We start from the raw sequence: 12180 nt of genomic DNA, 5'->3' as shown, positions 1-12180 counted from the left end.
TTTGTTTCTTCTCATGTTTCACTCTAGAGCTGTTTCATTCTAGCTTTCTTCTGCCAAGGTCTTAATGTAAAGCAACAAGAACATAATCTTTCAAGAATTAAATTTTCTACTAATTTTATTTTCATATTCTGTGAATTTCCAGCTCAGTTTCTTTCTTTAATTTAAGGTATGTATATCATTTAAAATAATCTCATATATTGAAAAACTAAAGTTATCTCATGCTTTAATAATAGAATGATTTTTCAAAACTTGCTTTACCAAAGAATTCTTCAAATTATCCAAAAGATTTCTTTAGTTAGCAAGTTCTGTCAATGCATTCATATTAAAAAATATATATACATCAATTTTCAGAAAATATCTATGATTTCAATGAAGAGTTATAAAAAAAATCACCAATAATACTAATCATTCACTTTTAAAATTCTATGATGGGAAGACTAACATGAAACTTCTGTAATTATAAGCATATTACTTCAGGAACATATGGTATATTATTTGTATTTATCTACAGCAAATCCATATCAATTAGGAAAAAAGAATTTGTATTTCATAATAAAAGAAAATACAAAAATTTTACAAAAGTAAACTTTATTGAGAGACACTGAACTCTAGCCATAGAATTAATTGCTAGTGTTGGGTATTTTTCTCACTAATCCCTTAGAAAGCATAAAGGTGCTCCTGTAACCCCAAAAATTCACCATATGGGTAAGATTTTATCTAGAAAGAAGACTTCTCTTTTCAAAATGAACTATTTCTCTATTTGGCTTTAAAAATCCCACCCCTGCTATCCCCGTACAAGTCCATATATTTTGAAGAAGGGTCCTATTAAAAGTTTTAGGAATATTCTGACCCTGGGTCTACAAAATTTAAGAACAGTAAAAGCTACTGTAACTCTATTACAACATAGGTATACTGAAGGCATGATCTCAATTTTGACAATACAAATTAGAATTGTGCATCCATTTATTGATGTTGTCATTTGTTTATGTATGTATGTACAGATCCACTGGAAAGGTTTCTAAATTTCAAATCCATTGGAAAGGTTTCTAAAGTTCAATAATCTTTGATATTAGGAAATATTTAATTATTTGACTTCCATTTAAGTCTCTTGAGTGCACGTAAGCTGCTTGATCACAATATACTGTGTCTCCATGGGATTTATGTTATTTATATATGTCACCATTTTACATATATACATAGATAAATATATATACACATACCCTGGGGTATGATTGGTTATTTGACACATTTATACAAAATATGCACATTTGATTCTTTTAGTCTTTCATTTTCATTTAAGGGTGTCTGACTCCATAGTCATCTGCTGTTTTTATTCTTTTTTGCATTTCCTCCCTTTCAGACTTTTTTTTTAAACTTTAGGATTATTATTTGAATGAAGCTAAAATATGATGAGAGTACCCACCAAATGAAACACAAGAATTTACCTTTAATAAATAAAGTGGTCTTTGGCAAAATTTTAAACAATGACTAGTTAAACAATGCGCTGGTCAATACTCAGTGAAGCTTTGCATGCACTATGATTTAAGCTTCTCAGATTTTGAAGGGCAAACAAATCTCCTTTACTTTTAAAAAAAGTTTAACATTTTCCTCATATTTACACTTGGAAAAAAATCTCTTCACTGCTAAGTTTCACCATTTTAAAGATCTAAAATCACAGATTTACTTATAACATTTAATTTAAGTATAAATCTACTTTCTTCAGACATCACAACCTGGTAACTGAATCAAGTCACATACATGATCCATATTTTATGAACTTGTCAACTTTTACAATAGTTTAACCCACAGAAGGTCCTCTATTAGCCTAATAGCATTTCTCAAAATGTTTTTTAAATGCTCTTACTAATAAATATGGTCTGCTACCCTCGTACTTACTGTCTCTTTTCTCTACTGTCTGCTCCTCACCCTCACTCCTTAATCAAAACCTCCATGCCTGCTGTTGAACTATAGATGCCTTTAAGGAAACAAAGTTTAGTTTTGAACAATGCCAAAGAGGGTTAGGGATGGAGGGAAATGCTCCATTTCCCATTTATAATACTTTCTAACACAGCAATATATTAGTTCACTTAGCTTCCTACTGTCCTAAGGAATTTTTCAAGGAATAACTCTATCAGCATTTACAGCTTGTATATTTAACATATCTTACCTCCGACCTTCACCCAAGATTTAAAAACAAGGAAAACTAGGTTAAAAAAATTATCTGAATGAAACACAGGGAAGACAGAATGCTGTACTCAGAATCTCCATCTCACTTTTAAGTCATTCTCATCTAGCCCTGCTACTTTCTTTAGGATGTCCTCTCTCTATGCAGGTTGTGGCTACACTGTCCTGACTACAGTTTCTATAGCTTTCTGAATTATGTCAGCATCACTCGAGAGGAACTGTGGGTTGAACTGTGTCCCTCACAAAGGTGTGTCGAAGTCTTAACCTGCTGCACCTAAGAATGTGACTTTACTTGGAAATAGGGTCCCTGCAGAGATAATCAAGTTAGAAGGAGGTCATTGGGCCTTTAATCCAATATGACTGGTGTCTCTAACAGAAGAAGAACATATGAATATGATGACAGAGATTGGAGTTATGCTCCCATAAACCAAGAGGCTACCACAAGTACCAGAAGCTGGAAGTCAAGGAAGGATTCTCCCACAGAACGGAGGAAGCATGGCAGTATCAATACCTTGATTTTGGACTTCTAACCTCAGAAATGTGAGAGTATACATTTCTGTTGTTTTAAGCCACACAGTTTGTGGCACTTCATTACAGCAGCCCTAGGAACTTAATTTTCTGTTCCCTGTACTGTGCTATCTTTCTTCCTCTGAATCATACTACTTCTTATAAATCAACATCTTGTGAGGGCTTGGACAAGGTCTCTATTGTCCCTGAGCTTCAGATTCCTGACCTGTCCAATGTTATCAATGATGATCCCCTCCCGTAATTGTGTAGCTTATGCCAAATAAAATAATTTGAAATATCTAACATGTATTAGGAGTCATTGATTATCTCCCTGCTTCACTAATTTCAAACATTTTCTAATTATATGGGTAATGTAAAAGTCTCAATTTCATATTTCTTAATGAAAATATTTCATGTCTTAAAATATTTAACTAAAAAAAGAAGGCATATTTATAAAAAATAGCATTGTGACTGTATTAGAGTCAGAGACAGAATGAGCTCATGTTTAGCTTAGTATATGAATGTATATGGAAACAGAAACAGTTACAGATATGTATGGGTGATGGTTACTTTTATGTGTCAGCTTGGCTTGGACACTGTTCAGATATTTGGTCAAACATTTTTCTGGATGTTTCTGTGAGAATGTTTTTGGAAAAGACTAATATTTAAATCAGTGGACTTGAGTAAAGTGGATTGCTCTCCGTAATGTGGGTGGCTCTCATCCAGTCAGTTGAAAGCCTGACTACAACAAAAGGATTGTCATCCCTTGAGGAAGAAGGAATTTTGTAGCAGATGACCTGTGGACGTGAACTGCAACACTGGTTCTTCTCTGTGTCTCCTACCTGCTGGGCCATCCTGCAGATTCTGTACTTGTCAGCCTATATAACCATGTGAGCCAATTCCTTAAAATAAATCTTTTTCTATATTGCACACATCTTATTGGTTCTATTTTTCTGGAGAACCCTAATATAGTATGTACATGTGGGTTAATATATATACATATATTACCCAGCTATATACATTGAGAAGTCCTAGAAGCAATGACATACAGTAACAACAGGCATATCCAATACCTAGATATTGGTTTCAAAATACTATTCTCCAATAAAAAGGACCAAGGCAGAAAAAGATAAAAGATGAGCCCGGATCATATTGTAGCACCAAAAAGTAAGGAAATGTTTCAAAATGAAAGAATGGAGATACTTCAAAGAGACATGACTAACTTAAAAAAGAGTTCCCAAAGGCCAAAGCTGGAACAATTTGAGCAACAAAATAAATAACATTACACTGGGTTATAACCTAAAGTATAAAATAAGTATACATGAGTTCATACTGATACAAATAAATGGCTGAGTAAATAAATAATTGGCGAAGAAGAGACAAATGTTTCTTCCCAGAAGAATTCCAAATATGTGTAGATGCTCCTTCCTATAAGAGGTGAGTTGTAATTCCTGTCCCTATCCCCAGTTAAGGGTGGCCTAGACTTAATAATTAACTTCCAAAGAATAGAGCATCAAAAGGGAAAAATGACCATACCGTGAAGAAACATGGAAAACACTACCTTAACCAAGTAATTAAGATTAACACCACAAATGGTGTAATCTGGATAGCATGTACTTCTGATGAGATGTGAAGAGAAGGGCATTGCACCTCTGTTGTATTCTTTCCAAAACCTGTAACTATAGTCTAATCATCATTAAACAACAGACAAACCAAGATTAGAAACATTATGCAGAATACCTGGCCAGTACTCCTCAAGATTATCAAGGTCATAAGAACAAAGAGAGAGAGAGAAACTGCCACAGACCAGAGAAGCCTGGAGAGCCCTGACAACTACATGCCACGTACTACCTTGGATGCAATCTAGAATATAAAAAAGATGTTAATGAAAAACTTGGTGGAATCCAAATAAAGTCTAGAGTTCAATTAACAGTAATACACAGATGTCAGCCTCTTAGTTCTGATAAATACATCATGGTAATGTAAACTGTTAATAGGGGAAACTGAGCAAGGCAATGTGAACTCTGTACTCTGTTTGCCACTTTTCTGTAAATCTAAAATTATTATGAAATAGGGAGTTTTTTTTTTTTTTAAGTGGCACCAACTTTCAAAGTAAATAGTAGAGATGGACTTACAATTCTCTGGCCAATTCCTCTCTTCCTCTAGTCCTGCTCTCCACTTTTAAACATATATAAAGGTCTATGCTAATATTTCTTACTTAATTTTAGAAATGATCATTTGTGTTCATGGAATGATAGGTGGAAGTAGAGACCTCACACAATATCTAATTTACTTTCAATCTACTATCCTGTAACAGTGAGATTGCTATCACTTTCTGTTACTCTTTCAGTTTTATTTGTTATAAATTATATTCTTAAGCTTTTATTCCTTATCCTATCAATAATAGCCAGTACCGCTTGAATCCTCATCTTGTAAGATTTGTACATTACCATCCACAACCTTTCCTCCAGCTCTTCTCCAGCTTCCTCTCTTCAGTCACTTGAGCATTTTCTTATGCATTGCCAAGGTTGGTTACATTTTATTCTGCTCTGTAACAATAACTAACCTTCTGGTCTTTATCCATAGCCTAGTTTTAAAACTGAAGGGCAATGAGGTATTTTTTCATTCACACCCATCTAAATAGTACTTACCATGGAATCACTGTGATAACATTTTATTTTCTGCCTATTTTATTCATTCTTTCATTCTATCTTTTATATCTTTGCAGGAGTTTAAGGTGACTTTTTTTTTTAGCTTTTTATCATGTTTTATGTTCTTCAAAATTCTCAAAATAACAAACCTATGAAATCCCTTCTTTTTTTTCTCCTCATGAAATAACTCTCTCTCTAATCTTCTATTCTCCTTCTCCATTCTGGGTTGATTACTCTATAAAACATTCTGGCCCCTATCTATATGATTCTTGTGGATGGAATGCTTTAGTTTCTATATTCCATAAGTCCATCTTCATTTTTTTGGTGTTAGTTTGTTCAGTTATTCCTTTTTTATGGAACTCACACTTTAGGAACTGCCTAAAAAGGACTATGGGGAAAGTAATATTGACAGCTTAATTGTGTGGCAATGACTTTATTCTGTCCACCATTCTCTCCATATGGTCCAGGATGAAGACTGATCAACTCTGAAGGCATGTACCACTTTCTTCCAGGATTCAATTTTGTTGTTAAGAAGTCTGATGCTAGTCTGAGTATTACTTCTTTGTAGTTTAAGCAGTTTGGCCCTTTAGGAACTCCTTTTTGTCCTTGCCATAGTGAAATTTTACAGTACTTTTCTAAATGTATACCTTTTTCATATATTCTGCTAAGCATTCAATTAGCCCTTTTAAACTGCAGACTTGTATCTACATCTCTCAGAAGTGATTATCTATTAACTGTTTAATCCCCTTCCTCGTATTTTCTCTTCATGCTTTCTGGAGATTTTTATTAGTTTGATGTTCAATTCCCAGGATTGATCTTCCATGCCTTTTATCTTTTTTGTATCTTCTTCAGAAATTTCTTTGACTTTATATTTTAAACTTCTTAATGAATTGTTCTAGGGGCAACAAATTATTAATTGCTAACAGATCTTTTTTATTCTTTGATCACTTCTTGGTCACAGAATCCTTTTCTTATATTATGAAGCAGTATATTCTTCACAAAAGTCTAGTGGCTCTCTTACACTTTTTGGATATTCTATTCTCTTTTGTGAATTCTATTTCCTTAGGGTCATTTGTTTGTCTGTTTACTTTGGCTTTTTATATCTCATATTTGCCTGTGAACTTTATATGGATTCATGACTATGAATTTTTCTGAGAGTGAGGTATTTGCTGATTGCCAGACTCCTTAGGATAAGGTCAGAAAGTTGGATTGCTCCATATTTGAATCCCTAGATCAGAATACAGATGGTCTTACTATAGGGCAGTTTTTTCCACACGTGTAACATCCTTCAGAAAGTTAATTTTTGCTATTTTTCTCTTGTTTTATGAGGGAGAGGTAACTGAGTTAGTTTATTTATTTTTATTTGGAGGAAGTACTGGGGACTGAAACCAAGACCCTGTGCCTGCTAAGCATGCATTCTACCACTTGAGATATTCCCTCTCCCATTAAAGGTTAATTTTTGATCTGAGTTAAAAAGCTGGCTGTCAAGTGTCCCATATTCAGTTATGAGAAATGGAGTAGGTCAACTATTCCATTTACCTATCATAAACTAATCTTTATCTTTTATGCTAACTGGCACTTCCAGTTCTGAACTGTCCTGTAGGTGTGCAGCATATGCTGACTCCTCACCACTGCTGCCTTCTCCTCACATTCTCTAGGCCACATATTTTTTTCCATCCTTCTGCAATAGTATCAGCTTTACCATCTGCTTTCTGTCTTCTAGAAATGTATCAGGAGCTCATGGATAGCCCCATTCTGCTCACCTTGTTGTTCCATATTATTTTAATGTAAAGTTAAGTGGGAAAGGATATAAATGCAAATGTTCTATCTACCATTTCGAACAAAGCTGCCCCTCTTCCAACACGCCTTCTCTTTGGAATTACTCATCCTCCATCTCACTTCAACATTCGTAAAAATTTTGTTTTGCACTGAGAAGACCTCCTCATTAAGAAGAACAGAATACCCATACAGTTGCTTTCAACAGGCCTTGCTTATTAGACATTGGCTGTTCTAAGTGTTTATTACACAGGAGAAACTAGACAATTCTAAAATGAAATACATTATATCACTGTATATAATGTGGTATAGAAAAGACTATCTTCTTTGATTTAACTCCTGACCCCAGTTCCTCCTCTACTGAATTAAAAAAAAATCTGAACTCTTTTAAATTGGTATTTTCAACTTTATGCATAAACCTTCTGTTAGAGATTTTTTTCTCACAATTTTAAATAATATTGCAATAGTATAACCAAACAATATTTTTCAGCACTTTCAAGGCATTCTACAAAATGTTCGCAGAAATGATTTTGATCAATGAAAGGAAAAAATATCTTGGAATTTGTCCACGTAAGTCTTCCTATTCAAGTTCACATGTGAACCTCAATAGGGCTTCATTATATACTATGCCTTCTAATTTACTAAATTAATACATAATTAATAATTAAATAATGTATGTACTAAACACATTCATGTAAGATTTTTCATGCATTCTCTAGTGTTGAAGACTATGCAGGTCTCTACATCTCCTTATAAGGATATTTTCCTTTATCGCTGGACAGTATAATTATCTTCTCATGTGGAGTGGAGCCATGACTTCAATGACATTTTAATGGATTTTAAGTGGATCTTGACCCTGACCTTATCTTACTTGCATATGACTGTAAACCATTAGGCTTATGTCCTTTACTCAATTAAATTGTGTGAAGCAAAGCTAGTACATTCCTCACTTGCTATTTATTTCTTTTGTTATGTGATGAAACATTATTTGTAAATCACTTTTACTCATATGGTAAATTAGTGACAAAATTAGACAGTTATTTTCAATTATGGTACAAAAAGAATATTGGTGAGCCAATTCTGGATCAGTGCATTTGAGTGAAACATTCCATATGATGCCATTTTCAGTGTAGGAATGGCCTCTGTCTAATGTATGGCCATTTCAATGAGGGCTATACCACCTTGTCTTTCTCCACTGAAGGTATTTAAAGAGTTTCCTTATGTGACTGCCTGGTCTCTTGAGTTACTTATTGTAAAAATCTGGCCATCTTTATTTCTGTATGTAAAGTTAAAGTTAAATTAAAAACAAATGCATTAAAACAGAGTGTTTATAATCATTGCATTTTGGTTGTGATAATTCATATACCTTTATACAAATTATTAATAGACACTTTCCTTAAACCACAAGATTTCTTTAGTTTTTCCTTCAGGGAGATATCATGTATTACCATCTTAAAACCAGTTTCATACTTGATTGAACTAAAATCTGGTCAAACCACCTTTTATTCCTAAATTATCTGTAATATTTAGAATTCTAGAATTAGAAGGGATCTTTCAGATCATGTTGTCTAATCCACTCTTTATACTTACGGAAATCGAAGCTTGAGTGGCTGGTGAATTGTTAGTAAAACTATTATGCAGCAAAGCCTCAGATCAGATAGAACCAATATGTGCTGGTTACCAATCCAGGGCTCTTTCCAGTGCAACTTTGTGTCCACCATACTCCCATACCTTAGTAAATCAGATATTCATTCTTCCTTGGCCCAGAGAACTGATGTAAATGAATAAATCTGTAAAAAGTTATTTGTCATTTATCACTGTACAGGAATTCATAGAGTCCTGGTATCATAGGATAAGAAAGATCTTAGAGGTCATACAATATATTATATTATACCTTCTGTACCCTAGTAGTGTGTGTGTTACATGTAATACTACATAGGCTTAATATGTTATTTTTTGTATTCATTTTATATCCTATGTGTACATTTAAATCTTGATTTTTTTATTCAATTAAAACTACTCATTGAGTACTTACTATGTAAAAGATATAATGCTTAGTACTTTACATATATAATCTAATTTTCACACTCACCCTGAGAAGTTTCCTTATCCCCAACTGCACATAGGGAAGCAATGTTGAAGGAACAGTCTTTGAGAGACTGAACATCTCACTTCATATCTCACAGAGAAGGAATTCAAAGTCAAGTCTGTCTTCCTCCATGGTCTGTATTGTTAACCATGCTTTTCTTTGGCACTGCACACTTCTGTTCTGCAAAGCTGCCAACCTTGTTCTCATTTTAGGGTCTTCAAAGTAATGGGTCTCTCTGCCTGGGAATGTTCTCCTCTCCCTGCACAGTTCCCAACTTCCAGTTATTGGGATCTCAGTTGAAACGTCAGCTCTTCAGAGAATTGTTTCTTGTTCATTTATTTATGTTTATTTATCATACTTTAGTTATTTATTTTTAAAGTGATTCAGACATTTATTTACTTTATATTCTTATTTGTTATGACTACATTTTACATAATTTCTTTTTACCTATCTGTCTATCTTCTCCTTTCTAGACATTCACTGGAATGTAAATTCATGAAAGCAATACATTCGTCTCCTTTACAACTATAACTTAGTCCAATGACTGGCATGGAGTAGCTCTCAAAGAGTACAACTTGCATGAATAAATGAACTTAAATGATCTGCAGACTCTCAGCATTTTTTCTTATTATAATCTCATTATAGGAGCTAATAATATTTTTAACAAAATTATCTATTTTCAGTTACAGTAAATCACCTAGGAGATGCATTCTAATTTGCTTATTCATTCTGTATTTTTAATTTTTTAAAATTATTTCATTTGCCTTCAATTTTTAAATTTTTTTCTCTAGTTTAAAGTTCCTCAACCTTGGCACTATTGATATTTTGGTCCCAATATTTCTTTGTTGGGGATAAAAGTGGGATGCTCTCTTTTGGGCTGTAGAATGTATAGCTGCAGCCTTGGTCATTACTCACCAGTAACTAGTAGTTTCTCTTTCCCCAAGTAGTGAATACCAAAATGTCTCCAGATATGGCCAGATCACCCCCAGCTGGGAACCACATCTCTAAATTATACTGCAATAAATACTCTGGAGTATACAGCTTCTTTTCATATATAAAAGTATTTCTAAGGGTTAACATCTCAGATTCGTTTTATAGATGGAGAGGTAGAGGCTTAGAGAGTAAAATACCTTGCCAAAGGTTACAGTTATGAAGTGGCAAAGTTGGAACTTTATCCCCAGTCAGTCTGAGTTCAGGACTTTGTGTTTAACCACCATGTTTCAGGACCCCTTAATGAAGGCCCAATATAGCCTGATTCCAGGCTACAGTATCTTGTGTTTCGATTCTCTCCTTCACCCTACTTCTAATTCCTTTTTCCCAGATTATCTTGTTCTCTCCCATCCTAGCTTCTGGTAATCTGCTTTCCTATTTTGCACTTAGAGATTCCTATGCTCCCTGTCTCTCTCCTTCCACTCAACTCTTCTGTCATTTTGGTCAGGTTCCAAAGAAGCAGACCTTGAGCCAAAGATGTATGTGTAAGTGATTTATTAAGGAAATGACCACAGGGGATACTGGTTAAGGAGCTGGAGGAAGCAGAAGAGGGGAGGGAAGGAAGCCAAGCAACAGTGTAGATGCAGTCTCAGGCATAAGTCCTGCAGAAGGTAACTTAAGCTTGATTCTGCAGAGAGCTCTGGAGTATACACATTATGCCTTAGAGGTGCCCCAATTCGAGGCGACAGAGCTGGTTTTCAAAGCATCTATCAGTCTTCTGTCATTGTTGAGGGATAGAAGATAGGTTGTTGAATACAAATAATGTTGAATAATTAATGGTTATTAACACCCCACCATTCCCATACAGAAAAAGTAAAACGGATCCAAATGGATCTGTGACAAGCCCCCACACTGTCCACTCCATAGTTCTCAGGTATTGAGTCAACTATATGATAAAATTTACCATCTGTTTACTGTTTTCTGTTGCTGTTGTCACTCTATTAGGTACTAGCTACTAAACCAGGAACATGTAAGCTAGCTGTGAGCAATGATTTTGGCACCAGGAGTTCTAGCATAGCCTCCACTGGGAATCTTTGGACTTTATCACAAGTGGAAGAAAAACTGAGTTTGTTCATGTGTGTAGAAATTCATTGCTACTCTGATTAGAGATTTCTGGACCAAAAGTGGCCTCTTGGGGACTCTCATTTCAAGGGCCTGTCTTATGCAGAACTGGAATTTCTGGCCTGAGGAGAATGGCAATTATCTCACTGAGGGAGAGCTGGTACCTCCATGGGGAGCTAAATTTAACTTTACAGCTAGAAACTAGTCATCTTTCGATTTGTAAATATGAACTCATTGTTATAAGGAGTACACCAGGGGCAGGCAGCGAAGGCCATAGCAAATACAATTACAGTCTTATTTCATTGCCACAAAGAAATTGTCACATGAGCTTTGACACACAAATTCCTACAAACTGAAGGTCATGCAACTATTGCCCAATAAAGTTAAACAGAATGGTTGCACTTGGTCTTAATTGCCCAGTTTCTGTCATAAAACTTAGGCACTGAATAACACAATGACAAATAATGGAGAGGGAAATTTCTGAATTTCTTCATATCAGAGACTGTGAACACAATCCTAAAATAAATACCAAACTATCAGAACCCCAATGCAGAATACATATCCATTTGTATATCATACCATATGCAAGAAACATTTACATAATTGATATTCTGCTAAGTGTCATTTATGAGATACTCCTACTCAATAGGATCTTCAGACTCTCTGCTCTGTTGTTTGGTCACCTTCCTTCCTTGTCTCTCTTTTTCCTCTCCCTTTTCCTCTCTCTTCAATGAGTGTTTATTTCTTAAGAGACAAGTTTACATATCCTTAGCTACCTCTTTGCCAACAGAGACTTTTTCACTTTTCAACTGCAAAAATCAACTACATATAAAAAAATATAAACAACAAGAACCTACTCTACAGCATAGGTACCAGCTGGTACTAATGTCCACAGATTAAATAATAATTGTTTTCAATGTG

The sequence above is a fragment of the Camelus dromedarius genome, chromosome 7 (assembly GCF_036321535.1).
Source record: "Camelus dromedarius isolate mCamDro1 chromosome 7, mCamDro1.pat, whole genome shotgun sequence".
NCBI lineage: Eukaryota > Metazoa > Chordata > Mammalia > Artiodactyla > Camelidae > Camelus > Camelus dromedarius.
Note: the sequence above shows the minus strand (reverse complement) of the source record.